We start from the raw sequence: 14,959 nt of genomic DNA, 5'->3' as shown, positions 1-14,959 counted from the left end.
CTCTTCATTTCCCCAACACTTCCCTATTCCTCCCGTATCTCTACATCCTTCCTTGTATGTCTCTGCTTTCCCCTCCTCTTAAACCCTCCTTATCTCGCTACTTTCCACCATACACTCTCCCCTTTCCCATCTGTGTCTCTCCACTTACCTTTCATGTCCCGTGCCCAGAAACACACGGACACCAGCAGTGCTGGGGAACACCTTCTTTATTCTTTAATAGCCGGGCGCGAACTAACTGTTCCCATCCCGCGGCTCCTCCCCTTCCGGCCACGCCTGACCCTGGGACAAGATCGGGACAGGCAATGGTGACACGACATCTCCCCCCTTTTATATTTTGAAAGTTCAATGTCTTCCTCAGAGTTCTTCAATGAGTCGAATGGGCTTTCGAATGTCCCTTCTTGGTCGGCTGGATTGTAATTGACTGGGAGGACGTTCTCTTCTCCCTTCACAGGTCTCCGGTATTTGTATAGGTTATTCGTGGCTGTTCTCTTTTTGACTTGACACGTCTGTGTCCCAATCAGGTCTTCGAGCCCACGTGTAGGCTGTCGGGTTGCCCCTTTTGAAGTGTGACACATTCCTGGTCATTCTTTTGCCTTCAGCCTCAGCTGTAATCATGGTTCCTTTTCTTCTCGTTACTTGTAGTGGACGATCGTGGTAACGGCTGTCTGCATTGGATTTCCTTTCTTGTCTTACCAGCACCCAGTCTCCTTCTCTGATGTCGGACGTCTTGGCGTGTCTGCGGTGGTCTGCATATTCCTTCATCCTCGCCTTCTTAGTCCGGTCCAGGTTTACCAGGGTCTCGTGGTCTGAAGTCGTGATTCTGGACTGTGTGACGGCGTCTGCAGTTGGTATCCGTGTGTGAAGAATCCGCCCAAGCATCAGGGTAACTGGACATTGGTTTGTGGTGCTGTGTGGGGTGGTCCTGGATGCTCGTAGTACTTCGTTTAGTGCTGGCTGAATATCACAGTGGGTTAGTTCAGCATGCTGCATCGTCTTTTTGATGGTGGCCATGAATCGCTCCACCATCCCGTTTGCTTGGGGCCACAAGGGAGTGATTTTCTAATGCTTGAAGTTGAGGTGTCTCGCGAATTCTGCAAATTCTTGTCCATTAAATGGTGGACCATTGTCAGTCTTCACCACTGTGGGGATGCCACATGCGGCAAATGCTTCATCAATTGCAGGTATGACAGTGGTCGCTTTGGTGGATGAGATCTGATGAGCAATGGGGAAGCGAGAATATTCGTCCATGATGACTATGATGTACTTCCCCGATTTCAGCGGGCCAAAGAAGTCTACAGCTACGTGTTGCCAGACACTGTCAGGTAGCTCCGACATCTGCAGGGGGGCATGTGATCCTTCTCGCCCTACTAGTTGACAGTGTGGGCAGTCTCGGAGTGTGGTCTCCACCATCTGGTCAAGGGAAGGGAACCAGACGCGCTCTTGCAGTGCTTTCTTCGTGGCTACCACCCCTTGGTGTCCTTCGTGTGCCAGATTTACAGTTCCCTGTCGCAGCTGGTTGGCGATGACAATTCTCCGGCATCTTAATAGTAGGCCATTGTCACTGATGGAAAGTTCATCTTTGATGTGTTTGAATGCCGCGAGTTCTTGCATGTTGATGGTGTCTCTGGTATTCCGTTCTTCTAGATGTTGCCATGAGTCAGTGCGAACACGATGCATGATGTTTTGAATTGTGACATCATTTGTTGATGCATCGATGATAGCCTCAAGTGGAACAGCCGGTGGGCAAGCTCGGTCGATGACGAAATGGAAATATTCTTCAGCCACCGAGTGACGCACCCGCATCAGAGCTTGGGGATGCCGTGAAATGTAATCTACCGGATTCTCCGCCTTCCCCGGTTTGTGGATAATGGTGTACGTATAGTCCTGTATTCGGATGCCCCATCTTTCAATGTGCGGAGGCATCTTCGCTCTGGGGTTCCCAAAGATGGTGATCAACGCCTTGTGGTCGGTGATGAGTGTGAAGTGCTTGCCATACACGAAGAGGTTGAAATGTTCACACGCCCATACGACTGCCAGGCTTTCTTTTTCCGGTTGGGAATATGCTTTTTCTGTGTCAGTAAGGCTGCGGCTGGCATAAGCGATGATGTGGCGTTGGTCAGCTTCGTCATCATATTGCGCCAGAATCGCTCCTAGCCTAACGGGGCTGGCGTCTACTGTGATTTCGGTTTTCCGTTTGGGGTTGAAATATGCAAGGTTGATGGCTGAACTCACTGCTGCCTTGATTGTGTTGAAAGCTCGGTCAGACGCAGCTGACCACTGAAAGCTTTGCCCTTGTCAAGTTAGTTCTCGGAGGGGGTAGCTGATTGTGGCGTAATCTTTGATGTAACGGGCGCAGTAGCTGGCCATCCCCAGGAACGAGCGAACATCACTGACGTCGCGCGGCTGTGGAGTGTCCAAGAGTGCTGATATCTTGTCGGGGTCAGGTCTCAGGCCCTCCTTTGAGAAGATGTGGCCGTAGAACTTGAGGGTCGACTTGTGAAATTCACATTTATCCTGATTGAATGTGAGGTTGGCATTGAGTAAGACGTGGCATACCCGATCCAGTGCTTTGTCGTGATCTTTCTGTGTCTCTCCAAACACCAAGATGTCGTCGCTGTAATTAAAGGCGTTCGGAATGTCTTGTATCACTCGTCTGACAGCCTTCTGGAAAATCTCAGCAGCGGAGGAGATCCCAAAGTTGAGGCGTTTATATCGGAAGAGTCCTTGGTGTGTGGTAAATGTAGTGATGTAGCATGATTGTTCATGCAACTCAAGTTGATGATAGCCCTTGTTGAGGTCTAGTTTCGAAAAGACTGTCGCTCCATTCAGGCGTGTGATCATATCACTGATGTGAGGTCCAGGGTGTCGCTCCCGTTTGATGGCTGTATTTGGAGATCGCATGTCTACGCACAGGCGTACTTTGTTGTCTTGGCCTCTCTTGGGTACGACCACTACCGGAGACACCCATGGAGTGGGTCCAGTTGATCTTTCAATGATGTCAGCTTTCAATAGGTCTTGTAGTTCATCGTCTACTGCCTATTGTAAATGAAAGGGTACTTTCCTGTGGTGCTGTGCCACTGGCGTCACTTGCTCGTTGATGTGCAGCTTGACTTTGAAATGGGCGAGCTTCCCTAGACCGTTGAACAGCTTTGGGAACTTGTTGACAATGTCTGGCGAGTCATCTACTTTGTATAGGATCTCAACTAGCTTCAGCCGTTCCGCTGTTGGCAAGCTGAGAAGGCAGTCTTCTGCTTCAGGGCCTTCAATGACGTGGATTTGTTCTTGGATTTTCCTGTCTTTGTAGGTCAGCGTGGTGCGACATTGTCCTAAGCATGGTAATGGTTCTCTGGACATCCAAGTGAAGACCCTAACTGCAGCCGGCTCTAATTTCGGCTTCGGATTCATGCTCTGATATTCGGTGGCGCAGATGTAGTTGAGTGATGCGCCTGTATCTAAAACGAACTTGGCGGAGTGGCTTCCCATTCGGATGTCTAGTTGTGGGTATTTCTTCAGTCTATCTGGGTCTGCCACCATACATACATATTCATCACTGTCTTGTGATATAGGAGTAAGGGAGGACGACTGTCTGGATGTTGACCGCTGAGAGCGGTATGAGCTCTGTGACTGTGTACTGGATCTGGATGAGCTCGTCGAGCAGTCTCTTCGACTTTGTACAGCCCTTACATGGTGATGTGACCCTGTGCTCTGTTTGGTCTGTGCTGGTCTAAAAGATGCAGCACTGGGTTCTCTCCTGATAACAGGTGAGTAAATCGGAATTCGTAGTTCGGCTGATTTTAGAGGAATATTTGTACAATGGTAAACGAAGGGGGCGGGACCTGAGGTGACGTGTGCAAACATGCCCTGTGGCGCGTTTTAAGTTGGGGAATTAATTCCTCTTCAATCCTGCGGTCCCCTGGGGGCCAACTAGCCCACCAGGTACCTCCTGTATGCGTCAGGGAGCTGCATTGCAGAGAGGTGTTCAGAGGCCACGCCCCTTTTTACAACACTGCAACGCAGCTCCGTGGCGCTTCCTGGAGGTACCTGGTGGGCTAGTTGGCCCCTAGGGGATCTCTGGATTGAAGAGGAATGAATTCCCCAACTTAAAACGCGCCACAGGGCGGGTTTGCACACATATCACCTCAGGCCCCACCCCCTACCTTCACCACTGTGCAAACGCGCCCAGTGGCGTGTTTTAAATTGGGGGATTAAGTCCCCTTGAATCCTGAGGTCCCCTGGCGGCCAACTTGCCCATCAGGTACCTCCAGTATGCGCCAGGGAGCTGCGTTGCAGAGAGGTGTTCAGAGGCCACGCCCCTTTTTACAACACCCAGTAAGCGCCACGGAGCTGCATTGCAGAGAGGTGTAAAAAGGGGCGTGGCCTCATTACACCTCTCTGCAACGCAGCCCCCTGGCACATACTGGAGGTTCCTGGTGGGCTAGTTGGCCCCCAGGGACCCCCGGGACCCCCAGTATTCAAGAGGAATTAGTTCCCCCTCTGCAAACGCGCCAGGGGGCGCGTTTGCAGAGTGGTGTAAGGAGGGGGCGTGGCCTCCAGCCTGATCCCGTTTTTTTCCCTTCTTTTTTTTTTGTAGGGGGGCTGTGTAGCCCCCCTTCTTTTTCAATTATTTGGCCCTGGGGACCCCATGCCCCAGGGCCTGACCCCAATTTTTATATTTGAAAAAAAAGAAATTGGGAAGGGGCCCCCCTCCCGAGGCCATAATTTGCCCCGGGGACCCCACCCCCCGGGGCATGGGCCTTTTATTTTTATTTTTTTATGGCCACTTTAAGGCCCCGGGGACCCCATTCCCCGGCCGGCCATTGTTTTTTTTTTTTATTATTATTATTATTATTATTTTATTTAATGGGGGAGGGGGGCCACTTCCGGCCCGGGACCCCATCCCCCGGGGCCTGGCCTCTCGTTGGAGACCGTGGGGGGGGTCCCCAATCCCCCCCAAGGTCCCAGCCGGCTCCCCGCCTCCTGCGGGAGCCGGCATTGCTTTTCCACATGGGGAGCAGCTAACATGCTGCTCCCCATGTGGAAAAGCAATCTGCTTTGCTTCATTGAAGCGAGAGCAGGTTTCCCTGCAAACAGCAGTGTCCCGGGGGTGGGAACTCTGGGACACTGCAGGAGCCGACCCTGGGGGGTGGCGTCCCCAGGGCCAATACAAAGCTCCAGGAGGGGGGCCGCATGGCCCCCCTCCAACATGTACAAGTTGCCCCGAGGGGTAGCGGTCCCCGGGGCTGGGTGGGCTGAGAGCCCCCCACCTATGGTAACGAAGCCCCGGGGGTGGCGGTCCCCGGGGCTGCGGGAGGGCCGTGAGCCCCCCCCCGCATATACAATCTTGGAGCCCCGGGGGGTGGCGGTCCCCGGGGCAGTGTGGGGGGGATTGGGACCCCCCCCACACTTTTTTTTAAATTATTGGCCACCGGGGGCAAATTAGAATACTCAGCGCGGGAGTCCGCGATGATTTTTTTTTTTTTTTTGGCTGAAATTCGCGCTGGGTGCGCGAATCTGGATGATTTTTTAAATTTTTTTAATTCTTTTTTTGGCCCTCGGGGTCCTTGTGCGGCCCCCTGAGCAGGCCTGGGGGGTCACGGTGTTTCCACCCTGCCCCATTTGTCGCGTTTATCACGTTTGTTTTTTAGGTTACTTGTGCCTCGGTTCTACCGAGGCACAAGATGGCGGCCAACACTTCCTGATCTGGAGTATTGACAGCCAATTAGAATACAGCTCGTGCACTGCAGGGTGCGCGCTGGGTGCGGGGAGGGTGCGCGGATCCTCCGAGGCCATAGATATATCTATCTTTTTAACTTTTTCTCAGGAACTACTGAACGGATTTACACCATTTAAGCAAAAGGCATGAGTCTGAACTGAGGACTACCTCTTTGCCAAATTTGGTGTAATTCCGTTCAGCAGTTCGGGCTGTAGCTGCGTCAACAGGTCCTATGGGAAAATGCATGGGGAAAACGCGTTTTGGGACCCTCCTTTTTTCTCGGCCCCCTCTTGACGAATCACCGTGAAATTTTCAGGATAGGAGCGGACCGGAGCTGGCCAAAAGTTTGGAAAATTTCACGTAGATTCGTCAATCGGCACCAATGTTATTCCAAATAGAATGTTGCGGATTTCCTATGGAAAATAGGTCTTAACTATATCTACCTACTGGCGACCGCCAGTAGGTTATATATATATATATATACATATATATATATATATATATATATATATATATATATATATATAAATCCAATCCTTGTGATTATTTATTTCATAGAAACCGAAGCCCAAATCCATAAGCGTCGTTCAAAAAAAGGTTTATTTGTTACATGGCAAAACGCCAAGCGTTTTGCCATGTAACAAATAAACCTTTTTTTGAACCACGCTTATGGATTTGGGCTTCGGTTTCTGTGAAATAAATAATCACAAGGATTGGATTTATGTAAAGAGGTTCGCTACCTCACTGGAGCCCGCCGCCATTGAGAGGCAGAGAAATTGCGAGTGAATCTGGGATACATATATATATATATATATATATACTATGCAGAAAAGCGTTTAATGCGTAGGCTGCTAAACTGCTGTCAGTCCCTAGATGCACAGCCACCTTAATTTGCCGTGAGGAACTTGGAATGCTAGAAGACCTGATCATGCTAGCCCGTTTACCAATTTGGGGTACGCTTGAAGCTGGCCTATCCAGAATCCATTTCCGCTGCCTGTCACTCGATGGGGCTGATCAAATCCCTTGGCTCTTATACTTGAAGGATTCACTCAATAGTTTGGATCTTTTGGACCTATATGAAAACCCTCTCTCAATCAGGCCAGATTTCAAATTCCACATCAAAGAATGATACATGGAACTCTGTATGAATACGCGCCTAGAACTGGCCCAAGGAAAAGGAACAATTGTTAACTACGTCCCAAGTATCAACAACATTGGGTATCGAGCCATACAGTGGATTATGAATCCTACGCATCGCCATTGGCTCACCATTTGAAGGCTAAGCATATTGGACTTTAAACTCGCCTTTCCCATGCCTGGGGTCCTCCCTGTGGGTGTGACAACATTCTGACGCAATGCACTAGCCACCTTACTTTATTCTGCACTTTGTACTCCGGTCCGAGACATTCCTTCTTAGCCCTGTTATTGTGCAAGTCAAATCTAAGGCACTATAAGAATGGACTAATATTCCTGCAGACGTTAGGGTCCCTGGAAATATGCTATGCGATGTTACATTTTATTAGATCATCTTTTTATATTAGGAAAAGGTATGAAACTTTTGGATGATTATAAATATTCTATGTGCATAATACACTACGTGATTTTAAAATATTTTTCTAATCCCATAGATCGAAACTGTGAGATAGCACATTACATGGAAGTCTGTATTTACCACACAAGTTATCCTTATCTGAACTGGATAGCAAAACCAGAGCACAGATTTGATCTCACTAGATTTAGACTAAATATAGTTCATTTCCTTGTGGCTTTCCCAGTAGAGGGCTCCTGGGCTCCCTTTCATGCTGCCCCTGTGACTGTATTACTTTTCAATTAACTGTTCATTTTATGTTCTTTTGTACTTTATATGACTCTCTTAGATTGCCCTTTTTACGCCCGGCCCTACTACATAAGCACTTTAATTCTTACAAAGAGGGCTTGATCTATCTGCAAAGTTTTGAATCACACGATGTCTGCACTGCTCTTCTCAGTTATTTCACTGCTGCTATCATATTAAGAAGACTCTGCATTTTAATGATTATCTCTTTTATGATGCTTTTAGAGTGTTATTTAAATGTTATGAAGATGTAAATATTTTATCCTGTGCTTTTATGGTCCCACAGCCACTGAATAAAGATGAGTTTGAATCTGACCACACAAGTTATTTGTTGTTCAGTGATTGTATGCTAAACATCTCGGTTTTGATGTCTGCTTTGACATCTTGTGTTTATCAAAAGGAACTTTGTTTTTGTGCAATATTGTTCTTTGTTTATGTACCGTGTGTTTTAAAAGTGTATTCTGACACATATGAGGCAACTTTTTTTGTATTATGCCACTTTTATGATCTTTGTGCTTTTTTGACTCTGGCCGAATAAAGATGTGTTTGACTTGACTTGACCACAGTGCCTCAAACAGACCACAGACTGTGAAACCCACTACATTACCTGAAACCGATCAGAGTAATTTAAATCTACTGCAATAAATCAAACTGACCACAATACCTGAAGCTGACACACCAGAAACTTACATCAATAGATGAAACCAAGGACTGGGCCTTAAGCTGGGAAAAATATACCTGAAACCAATAACATTACCTTAAACCCACCTGAAACCCACCACAAGACCTGAAGCCCACCATTGTATCTGAAACTGAACGCAGTAACCGAAAGGGACTTCAGCACCTGTAACCAACCACAACATCTCCTAACCAACCACAGTACCTAAAATAGACCAGAGACTGTAAAACCCACAACATGACTACAATACATGAAACTGATCAGAAAGACGGAAGAGATACATCAAACTGACCACAACACCTGAAACGTACATCAATAAATGAAACCAGGGGCTGTGCCTGAAACTGATAAAAGTATACCTGAAATCAGCAGTATTACCAGAAACCAACCACAGGACATGAAGCAATACCTGCCACCCATCGAGATACAGGAAATTGACATCAAACCTGAAATAAAGCACACTACATTAAACCCATTGATGATGGTGATTGCAATATCTGAAACTGACATCTATACCTGAAAGGCCTGTTATATTTGAAATTGGCACCAGTACCTAATTCTTCCCTTAGGGCCTGATCCAGGCTTCAATCCCTGAAACCGACTAGAAATCTGACCCCAGCTACAATACCTGAAACACACCTGACTGCATCAAACTAACTACACGACATAAAACGGACCACAGTTCTTCAAATCAGCCACAATACCTGAAACTGATCACAGTATGTGAAACTAACTGCAATGCCTGAACATGAGTAGGATATCTGAAACTGACCACAACCCTTGAAAAAACACTACAACGGAAAGAAAACGCAGTTTCTGAATGTGACTGCAACACATGAAACTCACCAGAGTACCTGAACCCGACTACAATATCTGAAATTGACTACAATACATAAAATCTGACAATGGGCTCTGAAACTTACCATACTGTCTATACCTGATCATAATGCCCAAAGCCGACAGAAGTACACAAAACTCACTACAATGGCTGAAACTGGCCATAGTACCTCAGGCGACTTCTGTACATGACACTGACCACAATACCGGAACCAGCTATGCATGTGACAACAACTCCATTATAAGAAATTGATTTAAAATAATGCAATGTTATGTTACAACAGACTAGAATACCTCGAGCAATCACAATACCAGTAACTAATCACAATGTCTTACTGTATCTGAAACTGACAATAATACTTGATCACACACCCTAAAACAGAACACGATGCCTGAAACTAACCAGATTGCCAGTTCCTGACCATGCTACAAAAACCGACCACACTGCATCAACCTGAACACAATAGTGAAACTGACCATGAAACTGGAACTTAGCACAGTTGCCAGAACTGCCCACACTAACTGAAAGGGTCCACAATATTTTAATTAACCACACTACTGAAAATCCACCACAATTTGAAACTGACCACACTAGCTGGAAACGTCTACACTGCCTCATACTTGCACCAAAACCTAAAGAGATATTAATACTGAAACTTGACCATGCGCCTGTAAATATGCCCAAAGCCTAACTTGACTACTTCTCCAGGAAATGACATCAGCTCGGCCAGCCCAACCCCATGTCACTCAAGCTTCAGATGGTTCAATGAAGTAATATTGTATAGATATTTTTAATTTGGAGGAGCCTCCCGAAAATGCCAAAGTGGCTCTCTAATGAATGCACTGGCTGTGAATCTTCCTGTACTAATGGGCACAAGCACAATGCACACAGCTGCAGAGATCATTGAGCGCTATCTGTCTTTTTCTAATGTCCATTTAAAGTGGCGGCGGCTTTAGATTATGACATTATTGTATTCTCAGCAGCAGCACCAGTCAATAACTAACGTTATTTAGCCTTAATGAGCGGCGTGAAGGCCCGTACTGTTGTTGGCACATGCTGCCTCCTTGAACATCCCCGTCGGCACTTCCGGAAACCAGGAAGCGCAGAGCGTTTGCATTTCAAAGACTCTGATTGGCTGTCCAGCTCCCACTATTCCAACGGTTGTAATGATCAGAACTTCTGCTAAAAGGGCAGGAGAGTCAAATTGGAGTAGAAAGGGGTAGTTGTTGCTAGTGCTACCCCTAGCTTCCTCGTTGGTCCTGGTACTTATCTACCCCTATCCCTGGTCCCAGAAATCATGAGGGCAGCGTCAGGAAGAGAAGTAAACAAACTTCTAAGAATTGTGTTTAAGTTCTCTAAGCTCTACCCATTTCCCTCTCTAGCCTTTTAGTTTAGGAGTGAGGAGTCAGAAGTTGTCGAGGGGTCAGGCTGTGATAAGTGGGCAAACGTGTGATGTCACAAGGCTCAACGTGGGCTCGACGTCACTTGCGCTAGTTTGCTAGAGTAAATTTGCATACCCAGGGCTTCTAACTGTTTCCTGATTTATGAATGAAATCCCCGAATGAAGGGCTACTCTGGGGCTGTTCAGTGCCTAGATGACCACAGGTGTTGTCTTTAAAATTGTAATAGGTGTTAAACCATTGTTTCCTTGGAATGGTGTCATTACTGGCCACACCAGAACGTCCACTACTATCAAAACACGTCAAACACCCAACACCGACCAGCAACTAGGGCGAAAGTGGTCTTTGATTGTTGAACATCTTTGAGAGATGTTGTTACTTGGCTGACGAAATCTAATTTTGAGTGACCCGCCCTTTTGATTGTGACGATATCTTAAGTTTTAACACCGAATCATTAAACTTAGAACTGCACAATGGTTTTCTACTGTCACTGCACTCCTTTACTTGAAGTCCTGCGCGTTTGCAAGGACACAGCTGCAGCAAGCTCCGAAGCGCTGGAAAAAGACCTGTTGTCACTCTGTCCAGACCAGGCTCCCGGGGAGCCACACGCGGTGCACAAACCCAGACAGGGTGGAAAAATAGCCCCGGGTGCGTGCTGCAGTGCCACACAAAAGCTGTATTGTCCAGGCTCGACTGGACCGACGGAAGTGTTGCTTATGTCAAAAGCCAGTCATTCCTACACCCCCGCTTAACGACTGTCAATTGTGCATTCAGTGCTGTACATGGACACAGCTTTGTCCATGTAGCGCTGTACAGGCACTCTTAGCCTATCGATGTAGCGCTGTACATGCACCCTGAGTTCTATCATAGCGCTGTACATGCACTCTGAGCTTTATCGATGTAGCTGTACATGCACTCTGAGCTTTATCGATGTAGCGCTGTACATACACTCTGTGCTTTATCAATGTTGCGCTGTACATGTACTCTGAGCTTTATCTGTACAGCGCTGTGCATGCCCTCTGAGTTCTATCATAGCGCTGTATATGCACTATAAGCCTATGGATGTAGTGCTGTACATGCACTATCTGAGCTCTATCGATGTAGCGCTAAACATGCACTCTGAGCTCTATTGATGTAGCGCTGTACATGCACTCTATGAGCTCTATCGATGTAGCGCTGTACATGCACTCTGAGCTTTATCTGCATAGCGCTATGCATACCCACTGAGCTCTATCATTATATCGCTGTACACGCGCTCTCCGCTGCATTACTAATGTGTTGCACGAGTTTTAGATGCATGATGCGCGTTGTGCTGTATTGATATTATTTATTATAATATATTTTTGCAAATGTAGCTGTGCGTGCTGGGTGCTGTGAGTGTTAATAAAGTGCAGCGTATGCTGTATTGACACATTTATTCACATAAACGCCGTGATGCATTTTAAATGTGATGTGCATGCCCCTTCATTGTATTCACATGTCGCGGTGCAGTTTACCCTGTTTCCAGACGCCGCTCACACCCATCCATGCCCGGGCGCCCTCTCCCTCCTCTGGGTCTCGCGCGGACACGCAGCTGCTTCCCGCCGGTCTTCGGCTGCAGCGCGCGCCCGGATCTCCCCTCTGCGGGTCCCTGTCCTCCGTAGCTCTCCAGGGCGACCCCTGGTGGAGAGTGAGAGTCCTCCGCCGCTGCCCTCTGAGCTCAACTTCTTACCGGCGGCTACCCGGCTTCGCGTGAGTAGCCCTGTACTCCTTGCTGCTGCTCGTTAGGGGAGTCCTTTGGGGCTGCCCCGACCCCTCCTCTTCGGCTCCGAGTTCCCTGCTGCGCTCCGGTCTCCTCTTCGCGGGGAGTCCGAGGCTGCAGCCGTCTGATCTCTTCCCCTGAACTCGGACTCCCTCGGCCTCTGCAAGCACACTCTCTGATCCCTCGCTCCAGACCCCGAAGGTCTCCGCTCCTCCTCCTTCTCCGGGCCCGCACTTCCCTCCTCCACAACTTATCCTCCTCTCCCCCTCCCCTGTTTTGGACTTCCCTTTCCAGGACCCCCTCCCCTGCACCGCCTCCTTCTCTCGGTCCTACCACCCCCTGATTGTTCTTTTTCATTCTTACTCTTTGAACCTTTTCCCATCTCTTCTCTCATCCCTTTCTCTCCCCCTCCTCTGCCCCAGTCCTTGTTCTAATCTTCCTCCGTGTCCTCTTTCCCACTCTACCCTCTCACGTTCTCCCTCTTCTCGCATTGTCTCCCTCTTGCTAGCTTTCACTGTTCTGGTTTTACTCTTCCCTTCGGTTGTCCGTTCTCTCCTTCTATTCTGCATTCCTCTTTTTACCCTTTGTATTTGCCCCATTCCTCTTCTGCCTCATTCCTCTTCTGCCTCTCCTTTGTCTCCTCTTCCTGGAGGGCATTTTGTCCGGACTGTTCTCATCCCTCCTCCCTTCTGACTTCTCTCTACGGTTTCTCCTCCACGTGTCTTTCTTTCTGTCGCCTCTCTATCTCCCCTCGTCCTCTGTGTTTCTCTTCTCTCCTTGTCACGTTCTCCTATTCTGGGCCCTTCTCTTTTTTTTCTTCATTAGCCCCTACATCTTCTCCCATCTTTCCCCCCTCCATCTCTCCCCCTCGGTGCTCTGTCTTCCTGTTTGCAGCATCTCCTCTTCTCATCTGTGCTCCTTCGGTTCACTTCCTCATCTCGCCATCTTTCTCCCTCCTCCCTGTTCTCCCCTCTGTTCAGCCTCCCACCCCGTATCTTCCTCTTCATTAGTTCTATCGCTTGCTTCTGTCCTCAGATTCATCTCTTTCTTCTCCCTTTGTTACAGTCTAGTCACTCACTCCGGCTATCGCCTTTCACCTCTCTTGTTTCTGTTTGGCTTCCTTGACATGTTTTTCTTTACTACTTGTTTCTCATTCTCTTCCTCGCGTATGCCTTTTGTCTGCTCTGGTTTTCTCCTGTCTGCTCAGTCTTTTTTTTCCTGTCTGCTCAGTCTTTTTTTTCCTGTCTGCTCAGTCTTGTCTCGTTCTTTCTTCTCTCTGCTGTATCTCTCCCCCTTGCCAGGGCCGTTTCTAGGTGTTTTGCCGCCCTAGGCGAGAATTGAAAAATGCCGCCCCCTCCCTTTTACTACCATCACTCTCTCGCACTGTCATCCAGGCTAGAAGAATTAATTGACAGGTGAGGCTCATGGGTGCCAAGGAACATCACTCTGGTTCTAAGCATGCTGATAAGCAGGTGGTGCAGCCCAGATATAGTGTCCCGAATTCACCCACAATAACTTTATTTTATTGAATGGGCAATCACTGAACTACAAATACAGGGCCTTGTGTCATTAATCTTCCAGTGTCTAGAAAAGAACAAAAATGAATGTGTCCATCTGTCATTCTGTAATGCAACTGGTGCTCCTGTAAAGTGCACTGATATCTTCCGGTCGAGTTCGCGGTATATAAACTGGGGGGGGGGGAAAAAGTACAAACACTTAACTCGGAATTTCTAGGAGGATGTGCAGCAAGCAGCATAACTAGAATGACAGACAGTCACCTCCCACTGTTATCAAGTGGTGCTCTCTGCAGCACATGTTCAAACCCTGAAAGCAACCCGAGTTTACTGTATGCGCTTTAGAAAGTGCCTCGCATAAACAGGAAGACATCAGTGCCCTGCGGGAACGCACGCCTTCATGAGACCACCCCAGATCTTATCTATGGGTTTAGTATTTCTTGTTGTCATCTCGCATAGTTCTATTTATATTTCAGTTAAACCTGTTTCCCGCACATAAATCTCTCCTGCGCAGTCAGCATGCACAATGCCATAGTTTACTGGGCCTTGCCAAAGACTGTAAACTGAAAAAAGTGCCTATTTTTCTGATGTGTAACGCATTAAATTTTTAGTGTGCACTAACGTCTCGTATGTAATCTTCCACTTCTGCATGTTTGTTCTTCTGACAGCGTTTCCCGTTGTAGCATCAGCCAAAGGAGCCTGTTGGTTAATGTAAAACTTGTCTTTGCTCCCGAATTTGAAGGAAACGCTTCCGTCGGGTGACCTAGTCTGAAATCTAGCCCATGGGACTCCCACCTGCGACAGATGGCTTACATGCTCCGAAAGCAAGGGCTTATCTTGGAATACAAATCTTTGCCACCTGTAAGCGCTTAAATCATAGACAAAACTTGCCATTGTACACAACAAAACAGCAACAACTATATACACATACTACACATACTACTCGGAAAATCAGTAAGTACATCTAAATTGGACTTTCAATAGTTATCAAACCTCGCGTCTTTTCTCGCTCATGACTTTTTGTACAGTTCTTATTCTCTGCCCATATAGAAGAGAAAACTTCATTTTTTGCCTATAGCTAAATAAGTTTTGTCCTTTAGATATATTCGTTTTCAACGGTTCCAAAGGCATCTCGGTTTGTTTATATACATAATCACCTTATTGACAGACACTGTACAAAAAACCCAACAACTATCAAATAAAAGGCACGCAAACTGCCGTGCAGCGTTTTGGTGCCTGC

The 14,959-nt window shown here is 47.5% G+C and overlaps 1 protein-coding gene across 2 annotated transcripts in view; it reads right to left on the bottom strand.

The window, feature by feature from the left end:
* The window catches only part of LOC146857103 (transmembrane protein 200A-like), a 61,019-nt gene extending 48,595 nt beyond the window's left edge, over window positions 1–12,424 (bottom strand). The window contains exon 1 of one of the 2 annotated variants that reach the window (XM_085647604.1): window positions 11,961–12,424. The gene's annotated coding sequence lies outside the window, so the exon portion shown is untranslated. The remainder of the gene's footprint in view (window positions 1–11,960) is intronic. The other variant, XM_085647605.1, reaches the window with a different exon arrangement.
* Window positions 12,425–14,959: the final 2,535 nt, after the last annotated feature.

The sequence above is a fragment of the Triturus cristatus genome, chromosome 3_2 (genome assembly GCF_964204655.1).
Source record: "Triturus cristatus chromosome 3_2, aTriCri1.1, whole genome shotgun sequence".
Taxonomy (NCBI): Eukaryota; Metazoa; Chordata; class Amphibia; order Caudata; family Salamandridae; genus Triturus; species Triturus cristatus.
The sequence above is the reverse complement of the archived record's forward strand: the minus strand, read 5'-3'. Positions and strand labels throughout refer to the sequence as shown.